This window comes from Muntiacus reevesi, chromosome 16, assembly GCF_963930625.1.
Source record: "Muntiacus reevesi chromosome 16, mMunRee1.1, whole genome shotgun sequence".
In the NCBI taxonomy this organism is placed as follows: Eukaryota; Metazoa; Chordata; class Mammalia; order Artiodactyla; family Cervidae; genus Muntiacus; species Muntiacus reevesi.
Window position 1 is genome coordinate 31,884,215 of NC_089264.1, and position 19,876 is coordinate 31,904,090.

The 19,876-nt window shown below is 34.3% G+C and overlaps 1 protein-coding gene across 1 annotated transcript in view; it reads right to left on the reverse strand.

Annotated features, from left to right (window-relative positions):
- The window catches only part of CCSER1 (coiled-coil serine rich protein 1), a 1,376,611-nt gene that overhangs the window by 291,582 nt on the left and 1,065,153 nt on the right, over nt 1-19,876 (reverse strand). The window lies entirely within an intron of this gene.

Here is a 19,876-nt window from a genome sequence, read left to right on the forward strand (position 1 = left end):
GAATTTAGGTTATTTGGAGAGAATGAGGTACACTTATATCTTAGGTTCTGCTAATTAGAACTATGAGTGTATAATGACAATGAGGAAAGCTACACAAGTTGTGAGATAACATTCATCCATTTATTCACTCACTCATTCATCCATCCAACATTTATTCAGGGAATAGCTACAATGTGCGTGTCCTCTCTAAATTTTAGTAATGTATTCAATTATGGGTCCCTCAATTGAAAAGAAAGCATGCCACCACACTTTGAATGCCTACCAAGTGGACCAGGTTGCTTTCACGTCTAATACAAACCATTGTTATTTTAATAATAATGACAAGAGTAAGCATGTATTGAGACCTCACTTTGTGATAAATGCATTAAGGGTATCAATTACTTAAAACTCATGAAACCCTAAGTGGATATATTTTTATCCTCGTTTTCCAAGAAGGAAATTGAGAAACAGACACCATATAATTTGCCCAAGGTTTTAGAGCCAGTAAACTAAAATATTTGAATTCAAAACAGCTTCAGAGCTGATGTTCTTACCTACTGTTTTTGATCACATACAAGCACTTTTTACACATCATTTATTTTAATCCCCTGAGAGTCACAACCTTTACAGTAATTCTTCAGGGCATCTATTGTCTTAATTTTACAATTCAGGAAACTGAAGTTTGTGGAAGAGGTTAAACAACTTGTCTAAAGTCATTATTGTCTGCCCTCTTCTCAAATATACTAAGCAGTGCTGCATTTGGGCACTTCAGCACTTACATTACTCAGTAGGAGGTTAAACATACCTTTGGAGCATCCGCAAAATAAAGGTAAAAAGAAATGGGTATGTGTATATAATGAATTGTATACTTGCTATTAATGATTTAAAAATAACATTATTAATGAAGGGGGAAATGCCTAGAAATTAACTGGATTCGTTTCTTCTTCTTGTCTAGTTTAGAGTTGTTTTCATTTGAATTATGTATGTGGGGGATGAAGTGGACTGTGATAAATTACTAAATTCTCAGTGCTCAGGGCTTCTAAAAGTCTTACTCCTACTCCGCATATCTCATTTTATACTCATAAAAGTTGCATGAAGTAGCATTATTTGTGGCAGAAAGGAAACAGAGAAATTCAATAACTTTTTCAAGTTCACAAGTCTGGTAAGTAGCAGATATGGAATGTAAACTAAAGGCATTATGATTCTAAAGTCCAAGTTCTCTCCAAGATATCATACTGCCAACTAGTGTATTCAAAAGAAAGTGCTAGGATAATAATAAGATTTTTATCTTATTGCCAGGTTATCCCTGGAGAAGAGAAAATTCAGGGGATGATAAAACTGACTTCCGCTATATTGCCACATGGAAAACAGGTCTAAAAATTGCATTATTCCACTGAGGCAGGATTAACACCAAGGGATGGAAAGGAGAAGGACAGATTTGGAATTAACCTAAGAACTGTATTTTAACAGTCAAGGTTATTACCAGGAATGTTTGGGTAAACACTGGATAACTGTGTTGGTGTGATAGACTCTACAAGCACTAAGGCCAGGGAACAAGTTTTCTAGAAGTCTGGCTCTCAAGTTTAACTATATTTTAGAATGATCGGAAAAATTACCAAAAAAAAAATCTTTTTCCTGGGTACCACTTTCAACAGTCGTGATTTAATTGGTATGGGGTATGACCTAGGAGTGAGGATTTTTTTTTAAACTTCCTAGATAACTGGTTTTAATATTTAAAGAAAAATTTGAAAAGGTCCTATCACTCTTGAAAGTCTTTAGGACAATGAGCCATGAAGTAGGACCATGAAAGACAACACTTTTGAAAAATGGTTTTTAACAAGCAACCTCCTTGTTAAGCATAACAATTTTGAGCATTTATTTGGAATTACAGAGGGTTGAGTTTTGTCTCTGCCAACTGATCACTTTAAAGCTTCATCTACACAGTGAAATCCTAGCAGGTCTCTCCTTATGGGATGGTTGAGAGGATTAATATTAGATCTAGCACAAAATCTATAAAATAGTAGTTCTTACATGTATGATTAACTCCAGTGAAGTAGACAGTACTGTAGAGAACTGCATTTTCCTTTTCCCTGAGCTCTTGAGTGGGGGTATGTGTATATAGCAAAGGAGTGATGGAAGAGAGAACAGCATGTTAGGCTGTTGGATAATGATTGACCCCTTTTTCTTCTTGACTTTCCATCGCATGGTTTTCACATCCTTCACTCTTACTCACTGTATTATCTCTTTAAAAGAGAAAGTGTAAATTCACCAAGGTGATTAAAAGCAACAGTGTAAAGGATGTGAGGTCACAGCACTCAGCTGTATATCCACAGAAACCCTAGAAGCTAATCTTGTGTGAACTGAATAACCCTTAAGTGAATCTGACAAAAAATATATATGAAAGCATATTTAAACACTCAACTCTGCTTGCTCTTTGTCTTTAAAATTTTTGCAACTGCTCCCTTTCCCAAATGCTCCTAAGTTGAACAAACTCTTGTTTGTAAGAATACCAAGGTCTTGATCATGTTTGTATTAGCACATACTCTTTGAAGACTATAAGGAAAACAAATGTCAGAAAACTGGCTCACATCGATGCTTTGAGAAAAAAAATATCTAATACAAAATATTTAATTAAAACAGAATCATGAAATGAGTATTTTTGTTTTTAAATAAAAGAATATGCCAATGAATTCACCAAGTCCCTTGAAGGTGTATCTTTAAGATAACATACATAGAACATTTCACTTCCCTCATGATGACTTTGAATCTTGCTTCCATTCACACTTTTTAATAATGCTGTTATACTTTTCAATTATCCTCATATTTTTATTTTTTAATTTACTAATTGTTTCCTTCACTTTCCCAAATCTCTCTCTTATTTACAATTATTTTTTTATCACGTTTAATTTAAATACCATTTGCATCCTATTATCAAAATTTAAAATCACTTTCATTAATAGCTCTCAGGTCCCTGAGCATATGAAATGGAAGAATCATAGAATTGCATTTATGGACACATGGGTTCTTATGTTGGCTCTATCTCTCAATACATTGGTGACCCCAAACCACTTACTTAACCACTTTTTGCCTCACTTTCTCACCTGTAAATTGACTAAATAAACTATATTTATAAAGCACTTAGAACCTTGTCTGGTATTCAGTATGTGCTCTATAAGGAAAGGATTCTCTGGTGGCTCAGATGGTAAAGAATCTGCCTGCAATGCTGGAGACCTGGGTTCGATCCCTAGGTCAGGAAGATTCCTTAGAGAAGGGAATAGCTTCCCACTCCAGTATTCTTGCTTGGAGAATTCCATGGACAGAGGATCCTGGTGGTCTACAAGTACTATGGACTTATTTTTGCCTAATTACATAAGGCCTGACATAAAATAAGTAATCAGTGAATAAATTTAAGGTAAGTCACCTACTTGCATAACTAATTATTTGTGTGATTTTGAATACTCATAATCTTTTTGTGGTTCAATAACCTCACCTTAAATGGAAGGATTTTATCTACTTTGCATCACAGAATTGATAAGACAATCAATATAATGTTGTAATATGACACATTGTTGTTGTTTAGTCACTAACTCCTGTCCAACTCTCTTGGGATTCCATGGACTATTGCCTGTCCAGCTCCTCTGTCCATGGGACTTTTCCAGGCAAGTATACTGCAGCAGGTTGCCATTTCTTTCTCCAGGGTATCTTCCCAACCCAGGAATTGAACCTGCATTTTCTGCAGTTCTCCTGCCTTGCAGGTGGATTCTCTACCACTGAGCTACCAAAGAAGTGCTTTACAAATGCAAACAAGTGCTTTAGAAATGCAGGTTATTATTAAATATTGATATTAACTCAATGTATCTGTAATATATTTCCACATGTCAAGCAGAAGGGACTGTATTTAGCTCAGTGAGCGTATCATTGCAAAAGAGGTGAGGCCCTATTTGTGAGAGGATGTTCTACTCCAAAGATACTGCCTGAAAATATTGCTGAAAAAATTGTTTTAAATTATATTTTATTGCATCTTATTGTACATAAAGCTCAGCTATTTAAAGTTTTTTAAAGGGTTATTTTTAAGTGATTTTAGTGCATTAGAATTCTGTGTATTTCTAACTTTGCCTCTTACATTGTGAAAAAAATCATTTCTACCCAACTGACTCCACTTGATAACAAATTCTGAAATATTGACACCTAAAGTATTAAAATTAAACAATATTATCATGTGTTCAGTATAAAATGGAGTGATAATTGAAGTTATATAGTTTAAAATAGTGGGTGCCAAGTCTCACTTTCCACGGATAGTCTCACCTGTTTCTTTCCTCTTATTCTTTTTGAAAATGATGTCTTACTAAGCCAAAATTGTCAATCGTGAACAGTCTCCAGTTAAATGCACAAATATTAAAATTTGTCTTTTCTTCCCAGAAATATTTCTCAGAGCAAAGTTACAACTCAAGAAGGAAGACATATTTCCATCTTAAAGTTAGCACTAAATATTTTACTTGTAGTTTTTAGCATAATTGCAGCTTATGTAAAAGAAACACTTGCATTTTCTGCAGTGGCATTTAATAATTAGAACCATTCTATTCAGAAGAAACTGAGCGTTTTCCTCACAAATATCTACACCTAAATTAAGTGCACTGTGAGGTTACAGCACAAAAAGGTTATTTTTATTATGTGCCCTTAGTCTTTTTAATATTATTTTATGTTTTATTCTTTATTTTTTAAAATTTTAAGTTACTGTGGTGAAAACACTTAACATGAGATCTACTTCCTAAAAATATTTTAAGTGTACAACACACTATTGTTGACCATAGATGTAAGGTTTTATAGAGATGAGAAAGTTTTTTTATTCTATATAAGGTATTGTTTTTAAGACTTTGGGGGGCTTTGCTTTATTTTTAGAGACCATTTAATCACTTGGAATAAATATGTTTAGTTGCCTACTTTTCATTAAGATATGGCTCTAAATTTTCAGAAATGTATGTGTGTGTGTGTGCATGGATATGTGTATAAATGTGTATTATTATTGAATCCTCATAATAAAAACAGAACATGCAAGTTGAACCATGAATATTAAAATATATCTTTCATGTTGAGCTCAGATTGGTGATAGAAGAGTTGAATTTTCATTCTGAAAAAATGAAACATTCCCTGGTGGCTCAGAAGTTAAAGCATCTGCCTCCAATGTAGGAGACCTGGGTTCGATCCCTGGGTCGGAAGATTCCCTGGAGAAGGAAATGGTAACCCACTCCAGTATTCTTGCCTGGAGAATCCAAGGACGGAGGAGCCTGGTAGGCTACAGTCCACAGGGTCGCAAAGGGTCGGACATGACTGAGAGACTTCACTTTCACTCTCTGTTAACTTCACTGCATCAGTGGACTACTTTGAGACACATCAAAATGTACTGAGAGAAAATAAGAGCTAACAGGAAATTCACTGTTTTCTCTAATGTAATATTCCAAAGTATATACCAATACTTCTTTTCTGTTGTGTGTCTTAATAATAATGTATTCTTCACTTTTTCCATACATAGTACATGGTAATAGTTTGGGAACTACCAAATTATTTTGGTCACCTGTGGTCAACAATAGTCTGTTGTAAACTTAAAATTATTTTAGGAAGTAGATCTCATGTTAAGTGTTTTCACCACAGTAACAAAATTTTAAAAATAAAGAATAAAACATAAAACAATATAAAAAAGACTAAGGGTACCAAACAGGATGCCTTTACCCAGGTAAGAACATAGAGTGAAGCAAGAATTACATTTTGCTGCATAGAGACAGTCTGGAATGATGAAAATTCTCCATAAAGTGACAGAAAATATTTCTAGGTATTTACAAGTATATCACAATTGACTAAATTAACATACTTGATGAAAACATATTCACCAAGAACAGAGATTTTTAGGCCAGGAAGCATAGTATGGGTGAAGACATGGTGTCCTCCCACCCCAGGAGAGGAGATTCAGTTCCAAGAATGTTGCCTGGCATCGTTATTTTTAGCATAATGCCACTTCATATCAAAATCAAACACCAGCTTCTTCTTTAATTAACATGCTCACTAAGCCATTTCAATTAACATTTGGCTTTTCGGCTTCCTTTGTCCCACCCACACGGAGACAAGGTTGAACAACTTATCTGCTTCCCTAGTATTGTAAGCATTCTTACTGCACATAGATAAACCAGAATTGTGATTTACACATTTATAACTTTTAAGTTTATGCATCAGGCTCATGAACTTATTTCTTTGTAAGTCTGCCAATGAGTGACAGATATGCCCTAGGAGTGCAGAAAGTAATTTATCATTCTATAGGATGATGATTACACACCTGAAGTTCTGAACAATCACTCTCAACTGTGACATTCTCTCAATCATAATAACCAAACTAGCATGCACATACGTAGGTCTGTCAAGTGAGACACAGTTTAAGTTCTTTACAAAGACTAACAAATTCTATGGTAACAACAGATTTTCAAATTCTTTATTTTTATTATATCCTTTTTTTTTTTTCATATCAAATGACTGAATCAGAAAAGCCAGGAATAGAGAAATGCATTAAACCCAGCGGTCTGGTTCTAGAAACCGTGGCCTTGACTTCTATGTGTCTGAGTACTTCTAGAACATTTATTAATATGATCATTAATGTTCTAGAAGCCTTATTAATATAAATATTGGCATTACAACCTATTATATCTTTCTGCCTTAAGATTTTTTAAAATCCACAAAGATAAATACAGTTTTATAATAGGTAAGCAAGAATGAAGATGCCATTTTTGTATCACTAATGTATCTAGGTCCTAAAGATCCTAAAATATGCTATTTCAGTAGAATAGTGAGTTTATTAGAAAATTGAAATAAATTTTAAAATATTTTTGAAACAACTGACATTTTAAAAGTAATGTAGAAAATCAAGAAAGTAACCCATAGTGTTTTTGAAAGAAATATTAAAGTACTCACCTACTCTTATAAAAGATTACATTGAAAATGTGGACTTTGTGAAACTAAATTCACATATCTACATATTAATCACCACCATGATATAAGAGTAATTCATTTAGGCAATATATTAAAAATTCTTACTGTGGACCTTTTACAAATAATGTACTATAAGAGGTGAACAATAAATTATGAAGATCTCCTCTTTTAAGTGAGTTTAAAAAATACTAACAAAATGGCAAAAATATTAATAATACATGTAGGATATGTTAAGTACTTTAAGCAGGTATAAGAGAGAAGATTATTCCTGACTGGACATTTAGTAACTGAACACACTTTTGGTGCTACACTCTGACAGGAACAGTTTGAGAAGAATGGGGATTCAGCAGTGAACAGGAAAAAAAACAACAAAAAAAATCTATATGCTCAGGGATTTTATTCTGGATTCCAGTGACAGAAGAAAGACAGTAAAAAATATTTAACGTAAAAATAAGTGATGTGTTCACCTATTAAGTAGGATGGTCAGGAAAGAGAAGAGAACTTAATGAAATGAGGAACACCCTTAAACTTGTTTAGAGAAAAGCTTATCTATCTGAAGGGTTAACAGCAGATGAAGAAGGGTTAGAGTTCTTCTTATAAAGCAAAGCTCCAGTTTGGTTATTTTATAAAATGGAATTTAGGCAAAATTTTGAAAGATGAGTAGGACTTTCTGTAAAAATTGATAAATAAATGAAATTAGGATCATTTAGCATGAACAAATGAAGGATGTTGAGAAATGAGGGATATTTGGGGAACAGTGTATATATTAAGCTGAAGTCTAAGGTATGCATAGAAGGAAGGAGAAGATGAGGCTGGGACAGAGAGTTGAATGAGTTGTATGTAAATACAAAGACCTGAAATTTAGAAGTGGCATTAGAAAGGGAATACATATGTAAAATGAAAACGATAGAATTGATAAGATTCTATGACTGGCTTGATTTGATGGCAAAGAAAAGATGAGGTCAAAGATAATTTTGAAGTCTGGATCTTGGTGACCTGAAAAATTATGTTGTTATTAATAGGAAAGCAGATCAGAAGGAAAACCTGAATTGACAGTAAGTGATGAGTGACAATATCATTATATTAAAATCTCTCATAAATTACAATTAAAATTATGATCATTGCATTTGAAATATTATATATATGACCATATTATATGTGTAATATTTCCATTATTTTAATTAAATTAAATAAGTATAATTGAGTAACCTTTATGTATAAACACACTTGAATTAAATAATATAACTTAATCTGTAATTTGAATATTACTAAGTATTTATATGAGAACCCACAAACATATAGGCATAGGCCATACTAAGTAGATTACTTAAGTAATTATTTCATGATATACCAAACATTGGGCCATATGTATATTCAAATGACATACTGCTTAACAGGATTATTGTTATTCCTTGAAGAATTATAACATGGTATCTAAATTGCCATATATTAAAAGTAACCTTTTATAAATCCAGACTACACAATAATGAGAATTGCTTTTAAAAGTGAATGAATGCCTAAAACATACTTCTGAATTTTGGAGAATTCAAATAAATGAAATAGTATCATCTCACACACACAATTATAATATCTGTAAAATTAAACAGAAAATATTAATAAAATAATATTCTGCCTACATTTTAATTTTATTTCATAATTTTGTTTAAATTGCTGAGTATATAGCAATATAGAACACACACCCAAACACACACACAAACAAAATAGAAGTATTCTGTACACTCAAACACAGAGTTTTATCTGTTTTAAATTATCTTTTGGAAACATAAATCCAACCTGTTAAATAGAGGGAAGAATTTCCTTTTTATTCCTCAGGCTATTTGAATATATGATGGGAGCAATCTGAGATCAATTCTCAGATATATATGAAAGTTTTGAGCAAACTTTTTTTTTTCCTTCTATCATAATGGGCAACTTCATCACAAGGGACTTCTAGAGCAGAAACTGGGCATTGATAATGACAAGGGGGTTGAAGAAAAATAATAACCTGAGAGAAAATTATGTGTCATGGAGGCATGGAAATGTGTTAAATCCGAGAAGGAAGTTTTGATTTTGAAAATTTCGCATTCTGAGGAAAAGACCTGTTCTTCACTCAGGACCACAAACTTCCCCACCCTCCATTCCTAAACACGAACTGTATGCTAAAAACCCTGCCAAGTCCTCAGGGTAAAGAACAGGACAAGTTCTGTACCTCAAGGAGCTGACAGTTTCAGCTGAAAATCCATGAACAGATTCCAGCATATAGAGTATCTGATACTCAGTAGAAGCTCAACACATATTTGCTTATTTAATTAATACTGAGTATGGAGGGTTTCCTTGGCGGCTCAGCTGGTAAAGAATCTGCCTGCACTGCGGGAGACCTGGGTTCGATATCTGGGTTCAGAAGGTCCCCTGGAGAAGGGAAGGGCTACCCACTCCAGTATTCTGGCTTGGAGAATTCCATGGACTATATAGTCCATGGGATTGCAAAGAGTCGGACACAACTGGGCGACTTTCACCAAGACAACAGAAAAAGCTGAAGTCCAACTTCAGAACCCAGGAAAGACTTTCTGGCAAAAATGAAAACTGACTTATGAGGAAAGGCAAGAAGAGACTGCTAATTGAAGAAATAACTTAAACAAAACCCTGGAACAAGAAACCTAGAATATCCAGACTGATCTGCTCAGTATTACTACAGTGTTACGTATGAGGTAAAATAAATTTGGTATGCCTTTAGAAACAGAAAGCAGGATAATAGTAAGGCGTAAGTGGCCTTAAAAGCTAACCTTCTAGAAATGGTCATAGAAAGCGACCTTAGAGTTCTGGGGTTCCACCAGGTTTTGCAATTTGAGACCTTGTAAGATTAAAATGGAAACATATTTTCTTTTGTAGATACACTGTCATAACCCGTCTCAGTGAGAAAAGCATAAAATATTGATAAAAGAAAAGAAGACATTATCTTTTCCTTGGCTACAATAATAGTACTGTCAAAGTCTTTTAAAGGGCTTCCCAGATGGTCCTAGTGATAAAGAACCCACTTGCCAATACAGAAGATGTAAAAGACAAGGGTTTGATCCCTGGGTTGCAAAGATCCCCTGGAGGAGGGCATGGCAACCCACTCCAGTATTCTTGCCTGGAGAATCCCATGGACAGAGATGTCTGGTGGACTACAGTCCAGAGAGTTTCAAAGAGTGGCACTCGACTGAAGCAATTTAGCAGTAGCGGTAGTCTTTTAAAGCATATGCCACTTAAAATCATGTAAATGGCTTATGTCAACCAATTCAAACCTTCAAATTTTGAAAAAAATACAAAACTACAACCATGACTTTTTTAAAAGCAAATGTTTTATTTTAAAGTGTTTGAATTTACAGAAAATTTTCAACTGGGTTGTTTGTTTTCCTATGACTCTTTTAAGATTTTGGTATACTTTAGATACAAATGTTCTATCAGGTAAGTTTTTGCAAATATTTATTACCAGTCTGTGACCTGTATTTTTATTATCTTAATCACATTCAACTTATCCATTTTTTTTTTCTTTCATGAACCATGTGTTGTTTCTAAAACTCATCACCAGGAGTCCAAGTTAGAGATTAAGGAACTCTGAACTCACCTCCTCACAGAAACAGAGCCAATCTACAGCCACAAAGGGATCATTTCCCTCTGAGAAAGGCCTGAATACTAGATGAATGCTCCCTACAACAAAGGATAAAAGAAAATGGTAATAACTTCAACAGAGAGAAAACATAAGAAAGTTCCAAGCAGAAGTCACAGAGCTGAAGAATATAATGACTGAATCACTGGCCTATACCATATCCACAATTTAACTCAAAATGGATTTTAAAAGCTGTATATAATACCTGAAGCCATAAAAACTACTAAAGAGAACACATATGCAGCAAGGTAAGTTCCTTGAAATTGGACTTCCCAATTTTTTTTTTTTTTTTTTTTTTGGATCTGACAGCGTAATCAAGGGAAACAAAGCAATAATAAACAAATGGGACAACATCAAACTAAAAAGCTGTTGCACAGCAGGGAAACTGTCAACAAAACAAAACAGTTGCTTACTGAATGGGAGGAAACATTTGCAGATGATATATCTGGTAAGTGGTTAATATCCAAATATACAAAGAATTCATATAACACAACATTAAAACAAACAACAACAACAAATAAAAACAACTGGCTTAAAAAAACGGGCAGAGGACCTGAACAGACATTTTTCCAAAGAAGACATCAGAGAGCCATGGACATGTAAAAAGATGCTCTACGTCATTAATCATCATGAAAGTGCAAATCAAGACCACATTGAGTGTCATCTCACACCTGTCACAATGGCTATTATAAAAAAAGACAAGAAATAACAAGTTTGAAGGAGAAGGAAATGGCAACCCACTCCAGTAATCTTGCCTGGAAAACTCCATGGACGGAGGAGCCTGGTAGGCTACAGTCCGTGGGGTCGGGTCGCAAAGAGTTGGACTCTACCGAGCAACTTCACTAAGTTTGACAAGGATATGGACAAAAGGAAACTATTCCTCACTGATGGCGCAGTTATATGGAAAACAGTATGGAGTTTCTTCAAACAATTAAAAATAGAGCTACCATATGATCTGGCAATTCTACTGCTGAGTATCTACACACAGAAAAGGAAACACTAATTCAAAAAGATACTTGGACCACTATGCTCACTGCGCCATTCTTTACAATAGCAAAGGTATGTGATGAACCTAAGTGTCACTGATGAATGGATAACGTCTGTGTGTGTGTGTATGTGTGTGTGTAATAGTCATAACGGGATATTACTCATATAAAAAAAGAATGAAATCTTGCCATTTTTGAGAACATGGAAAACCCTAGATAGTATTATGCTTAGTGAAATAAGTCAGAGAAAAAAAATATACCAAATGATTTCACTTATAAGTGGAATGTATTTTAAAAAAAAAAGCAAAATTCAAAATAATATATAAGAGAATAGATTGGTGGTTGCCGGGGGGAGTAGGGTTTGGGTGTGGCAAGAGGGATAAGGGGATTGAGTACAATCTTTCAGCTATAAAATAAGTCATGAGATATAATGTATAGCACGGGAAATATAGGCAATAGCACTGTATTAACTTTGTAAGGTGACAGATGGTATCTAGATTTATTGTGATGACAATTTCACAATGTATACATGTCATCTCACTATGTTGTTTACCTGAAATCAATATAATATTGTATGCTAAGTACACCTCAATTTTTTTTAAAAAAGCAACTTATCACTAAACCTAAAATCATGTAGATTTTCTCATCTATTTTCTTCTAGAAGTTTTAAAGTTCTTTATGTCACTCTTAGATGTATGATCCATTTCAAATTTATTTTTTGTTAAAAGTGTAAGATATGGGTAGAAGACTATAACACTGAATTCTAAAAACAAAACCCATATAAAGGTAAACATTAGGTAGTAGACCAACTGGAATTTATTTTATTAATAGTATTTGTTCTTCCATTCTACTGAAAGTAAAATCTCTAAAACTTTAAATTCCATAACATATACCTCTCCAAATCAATTTCCTGCTATTCTTTGATATACTCACTGATATCCTTCCATCTCACTAGCCACCATTCTAAATGTCAAGAGTTTCTCACCTCAGAATCTTGATACATTCCATTTCTTGTTTCAAACACATGTCCCTGGCTTTCAAATGCCTGTTCCATCATACATTTTACCTCTGCTCAGAGATTTACCCTAACTTTACACTATTTAAAGTACTTTTTCTTTACTAATATCTTTCATCAAATTGATATTTTTCCTTTATATTGCTTTTCAAGACATATACTTACATGCACACATATACACACACAGTTTGTGTCTGTGTGTATATAAAATATATGCAGAAATATACATATAAACAGAGTTTTATTCTAGGTTAAAATCTCCATGATGCTATGGATAATGCTATTTTTTTTATAATATATCCACTTCCTAGCACCATCTCTAACACTTTCTAGAGATTCAATACATTTCCAAGTAATACTTGAGTTAATTCCCTTCCCATTTTAAACTATAAAAGGAGAATTAACCTTAAATAAAAATTAAAAAGCAAACTGAGGAGGCATATTATGGAGATTAAATTAAAGTCAATGAGAAAATACATATAGTTAAGATAATAACTATGCCAAAACTACATGAAAGGTATTTTGCTAATAGAGACTGAAGTGTTCTGCTATTATAAAATGGGTACATTGCATTAACTATTAGCCAACAGAGAAAAAATTAGTATCTCCAAAATATTTTCTAATTTAGTGATAAGGCCATGCTGCTTTACTATAATCTAACTGACATGTTTTCATGAGGATAATATTAATGAAAATTACTCTTTATGAGTGTCTTGACTCTCCTTAAATTTTTTTTGTTATGCTCATTAATTTGCAGTCACTGAAATACTTTATTATAGAAAACCATGGGAGCAAGACAGATAATAGTGTCTCATAATGACAGTTTAGAAAGCTCTAAAATAGGGATCACAGTGATTTGCATATGCATTAATATTAGATTTTACTTATGGCAAAAATTCATAATATTGAAAATCTTGTGAAATGCAATTATATCTGGATTCTTAATAATTTCCTTCTTGTTAGAACAAAGAATTTCTTTCTATGTGACATTTTAGCAAATGACCACTCAGAACTAAGGTCTTACTATTTTTAATAATACTAATTTATGAACATAAATTTCCAAAAGCACTGATTTTTCATTTGGATCTCTGAAATTTTGCTGATAGCTGTCATTGTTGGTGTAGGTACAGCTTCTCAGAATTATTAATCAATGTGACACTTAAGAAATCTTCCCTAAGAAGCAAGAGAATTCCTCACAGGGCAAACTCTGAACTTACCGGAGAACTTAGGAAGCTTCTGACTTCACAATATTATATATCCAAATGTGCGAGGACTTGGTCAGGTATTTCTCTAAAGGTGCATCAGGAGATGCAGTATGGTTAATTTTAAACACTCTAAAACCAGGGTGCCTGGATTTTCAAACCCTAGTTTTGCCACTTATTAACTGTGTGATCTTGGGCATACTACTTAACTTCTCAATACCTCCATTATCTCATCCATAGAGTGGAGGTTAATTATAATGTCTGTGATGATTAGATGAATCAATACATGGAAGATGCTTAAAACAGTATATAACATGAATAGTATTCAGGAAATGCTATTACTATTAACTATCTGGTCAACCTAACCAGGAAACCAGAATTTGAAATGGGATGGCCAGAGGGTCCTATTAATGTATATTCAGGACTGGATGACTATTGGGCAAAAATGGATTCTCTCATTTGATGATTTTAAATTAAAATAATAATAGCACAGAGAAAACAGAAAAACTCTCATAGAAGATAGCACAAGTATATATTAGGTATCTATTTCTGATAACAATTTTAGTAGCTTAAGAAAAAAAAGTAATTATCTCACAATTTCCATGGCTCAGGAGTCTGGATTCTCTGCTCACAATCTCACAAGTCTGAAGGTTAGAGGACAACTGGGATACATCTACAACCAAGTTTCCTCAGGTTTTTGGAAAAATGCATTTCTTTGCAGATGTGTAACTGGGGTCTCCGTGTACTGGGTTGGCCAAAAAGTTTGCTCAGGTTTTTCATACCATTTTACTTAAAAATCTGAATGAAATTTTGGCCAATCCAATATTTATTGTCTGTTGTTCTGAGGACCACTCTCTGCTCCTAGATCCACTTTCAGATTCTTGCTATGTGGTCTCCTCTAGAGGCCTTCTCAAGCTTTGAATCTCTTCCTGTAGGAAGGACCTTAAAAGAGGTCTTCTTACTGGGTCAGGCCCATTCAGAATAATCTTCCTTTTGATTACCTCAAAGTCAACAGATTAGTACTCCAATCCTGGAAGTGACAGTCCATCAAATTCACAGTCATGTCCACACATAAGAGGAAGGGATGTTATACGGCCTTGGGTAACTGGGGTCATCTATGAATTCTGCCTACTATATAATGTGAGAAAAGCACTTTGCCCATTTTAATTGCCTCTCAATCCCCAGAGGCTGCTTGGCACAAAATACACATTCAAGATATATTTTTGATAGTATGGCAACTTACTCAAAATTTAGTTGGCCCTGTTTTGGATGTTTTAGGTTGGATGGCATCACCGACTCAATGGACATGGGTTTGGGTGGACTCCGGGAGTTGGTGATGGACAGGGAGGCCTGGCGTGCTGTGGTTCATGGGGGTCGCAGAGTCGGACACGACTGAGCGACTGAACTGAAGTGTTCCCAAATAAGCTTACTCCTACACAAGCACTGAGCAGCACGGAAGAATTTACTAAAGATTGCAAGGGAGAGAAGGAGGAGACCGTTCATATTATACACTGCACAGTGAACTATTTAACATTCCTTTTTGCATTTTCTGAACCCTCCCCCGCTTCTTGCACTTCTCTCTCTCTTCCCTGTCTTCTCTTTCTCTCCTCTCTCTTCTTTCCAGTTCTGTCCATTTATTTCAAGTGAATCAATGACAGTTCCTTTTCCTGACCCTCCAAAACAGGACTTTGCATATCCTTATAGAGTTTCAGAAATCAAATGGAAAAAAAATCGGTAACATTTCCTTCACTAATTATAATAGCTGTCAACATATCTTTTCTTAAACCCTGAAAAAAAGAACTCTATATAAAAATATAAAAAGAGTTTTGTACAAGAATTGACAGGTATAAAAATTAATCAGGAAAGAAAAGACATGATAGTCATTGATTCTGTTATAATAAAAATAAGCAGTTTTATGTTAAATATGATAGACTTGTAACTTACAAAGAATGTGAAAATTTTGAATTGAAAATGATTCAGTTGTAACTTTATGTGACTCAACAGTCTGTCTAGGTCCAAATGAAAGCATTCAAGAGGCAAGTTAAAAATTCGTATTTCAGAACTCAGATGTCCTACAAAACTGAGTAAGTGTCCGGTCTTACTCCTATTGGTGACATTGCAAAGTTAAAGCCTATTTACTAAATTACTCACTCAAATTCAGTTTAGTCTGCCCTCACTGCTTTCCCCAAACCTTCCTAATTTCTGGTAAGTTGGATATTTTATGACTCTGAGCTTTATGTGTGTGTGTGTTTGTGTGCGTATGTGTGCGCGCGTTAGTTGTTCAGTCATGTCCAACTCTTTGTGACCCTTTGGACTGTAGAGTACCAGGCTCCTCTGTCCATGGAATTCTCCAGGCAAGAATACTGGAGTGGGTAGCCATTCCCTTCTCCAGGGGATCTTCCTGACACAGGGACCGAACCTGGGTCTCCTGCATTGCGGGCAGATTCTTTACCACTGCTCCACCTGAAGCTGAACTTCTGTATCAACTATTATCTATCTTTCTGAAGTAAAAAGCAACATACACTGACTTTTAAAGTTTATGCATATCTATGTGTTTTCCCTCTTTATGTATCTCATTACAATTTATAGAATAAACTCTTAAAAACTAGGGAGTATATTCCTCAATTTTACTTATATACTGATTAAATAAATTTGTATTGAGCAGCCATCATGTGATAAGTAGAAATAAAATTTAAAAAGCACTATTTAATTTTTTGGGGCTCAAAGCATACTTATTTCCAAAGCATACAGGATATTTCTTTACAAACAGTAAATATTTTAATAATTAAACATCACAGATAAATGAACATGTAGATAAACTCTTTTGAATTAATTTCTCCAAATTTTTAGATAGGATCACAGCAAATATACTTATTTCTATAAAACTCAAATGACAGTCTAATATCTAACAACTTTTAGTCCCCACTAAATCCTTTTACCATTTGTGTGTGAATTTCTCTGTCTTGAGTGAAATAAATTATAATTGCTTCCATGACTATATTTACTAAAAAGTTGGACTTAAAATACATTTAATATTGTTCAAGCAGAATTTTTTTAGAAAATGGGTCAATGTAAAAGCTGTGATGTTGTATGAGTTTAAAAGTACATTTGACTTTGACAGTAGTTTGGCATTTCATATATTTGCCCCTCTGGCTTCTTAATGTACCATTGTTTAAAAATGACCAAATTAAACACCACAAGACTGGGATTCTAACCAGGTCTGATAACTGTGTCACTGTGGCCCTGTTCCATCTCCGATAAAAGACACGTTGAACTCGATGCTTTATAAGATTAGTTTCCAAATTGTATAACTGATTGAATGATATTAACATAGTTCCAGGCTGAAGACCAAATACCACCCTCTGTTTAGAGCAAGAGAAGAGGTACAAGATTAATTTGGGATTTTTACTTGTCTAGAGATTAAAGTAACCATGTAAATTGCTTAAACTTTGAAGTTCTGGCTTCATTTAAGCCATTCTTATCATAAGTATATGCCTTAAAAAAAAATCACTAGTAAGACAGCCTTCAGAGTGATTTAACCAATCTCAGACTTCAAGTTGTGAAATCACACACTGCGGATGAGTTTGATTATCTATAGAATTCCCTAGGGCAGCATTTCTCAGAATGCTGTTTCTGGTCCTCTCACCAGAACACCCGGATCTGAAACAATTTGCCTAGGGAATTGAATCTGAAATTTGAGAAGTCTGGCTCCTGGTAAAGAGTTACCTCTTAAACATCAGCTGAAAGAATGATCCACAGTGTTAATCTCAGCAAAACTCAATCAGGCAAAAGGAAAAAAATAGGTACATGTTCATTATCTGAAGGAAAAAAGAAAAAGATTTCAATAATCGTCTGATGGGAACCCTGAAAAAGGAAAATCTCAGAATATAGTTGACAGGGGAGGTCTCTGAAAGTAATTGACATGATGATTCTAGTTTATTCTGCAATAATATTTTTACAGTGGAGATAGAGTCATGAGGTTTCATAGCACAATGTACTAGACTTTAATTCCACTCAACTTTACCCAATTACTACTCCTTATTGTGATTGTTTCCTTCTTTATGTGTTGTGATTCAGTTATGACCAAGAACATTTTTAGACTTTTCTACAGAAAGGAATTTGCTACAGAGGCCATGAGTGCTCTGTTCTTCATAGCAATAATATTTCTCCCATAAATTTTGTTATCATTAATTAATGATAACATTAATTAATCACCAAAAAATTCTCTGAGAATATGTACAAATTGTAGGATTTGAACCGGAACAATGAGACCCCATTAAGGCAATTTCCTCAAGTATGGCTTTGCTTTCCTTCTGTAATTAAATTTTCACTAAATATACCTGTTTTAACTTGACATATACCTCAATATCTAGATTACTCTAAATCATTAAATATTGTAGAAGAATCTCCATATTCTCTCTTACTCTACAAAGGATAAAAGCACAAATATTAGCACTGTTTTTTCACTCTGCAAAAACCTGTTACTATTTTCTTTCATACATTGAATTGTGCACATCTGATCATCAGTTTTTAAAGCTGGCAAGAAGACAAATAATTTTTTGAATAAAGCATGTGCCACTATGTTCCCTTCTGTATCATAATTGCTGGTTTACAATGACTACCTGATTTTGGGGATTCTGGATTTTATTTCACAGTTGAATATCTGATTTTAGGTCCATATTTTGTTTTTATATGCTAGTAATTGCCTTGCTTTTAACCTCAGATAAACACAGCCCTAGTACCTTCTTGATTTTTATTCTCAGATGAAAGCATCTTCAGACTGAAATAGTATGCCACAACAAAGGATTCCATGAAAGCCCTATATCCTTTTATATTTTGGCAAGAACTTGATTAGAGGCTAAATTACAAGTATTTTAGATTCACTACTGGTTCATGTCAACTTCCTAAAAGGCACATTTTTATACCGTTGGTACTATTTGGGGAAAAGTACAACTATTTGGGGAACCATAGAAGTACATCATTCATACGGTTGAAGAGGTATTCAGGCTTCATGCCAGGAAATGCATGAAATTCAATTAATGAAGATGTTTGGGATTTCACTAAACTCATCAACTGGAACATGCTCTTCAAAAGCTTTATTTTTCTATTGTGAAACAAGCCTCTTACTAAGGGTGAAAGACTTTTGTTATATTCCCAGGTGGCGCTAGCGGTAAAGCATCTGCTTGCCGATGCAGGAGACATGAGACACGGGTTCGAGTTCTGGGTCTGGAAGACCCCCTGAAGAAGGAAATGGCAACCCATCCCAGTGTTCTTGCCTGGAGAATCCCAGGGACTGAGGAGTCTGGCGGGCTAGAGTCAGACACGTGTGAAGCAACCTAGCACAGCACAAATTTAATATTAAATTTTAGACCAAAAATATCTCAGCACTTTCTGCATACAAACAGACTAAGAGTCTGTGAAATACATAAAGCAATTTCAAAGACTACAATTCCCTCAGTGTTTCAAGTTTCTGAATCAACAGCTGAACAAAGATCAGGAGTTTAGAGGACTGAAAAGGCCCTGCTCTAGCATTCTCAGTCCCGACATCTCCTTATTTGTCATTCTATGTAACTGTCCAATCATCAACCCAGAGTTAACTCCAGAGCTCCCAGGTTGTTAGAACTGAAGTCAAACAGGGTAGAATCTATTGTGTCTACATTGTAACCTGCTCTCAAAGTGGTTTTTATGCACACTACAATTTTTAAAGGAAGTTTAGTACTGAATGCCAGAGACTGACATTTCCGTTTTAGATAATTATATCACTTTAGCTTTCTCACTGAGAACAATCCATATGTTTAAGCCATGGTCTAATTCAAGGTTTGACAATGGAAAAGTTTGCCTCTTGACCAGATTTTTATCTTCATGTATAAATTCCCTGAGGTAAATTTGGCTAAACCGGGAATGATAAAATAGGAGAAGAAAAGAATGTAAAAGCAAAAAAGTGAAGCTGGTCAAAGGTAGAAAGAGAGCAATTATACAGAAAGACAGTCTAACATTTACCTACGAAGTTACTTGGTTTCTGTCAATTTTGGATATAGGATAAGGCTGGGATTGATGAGAGGAAGCCACACAG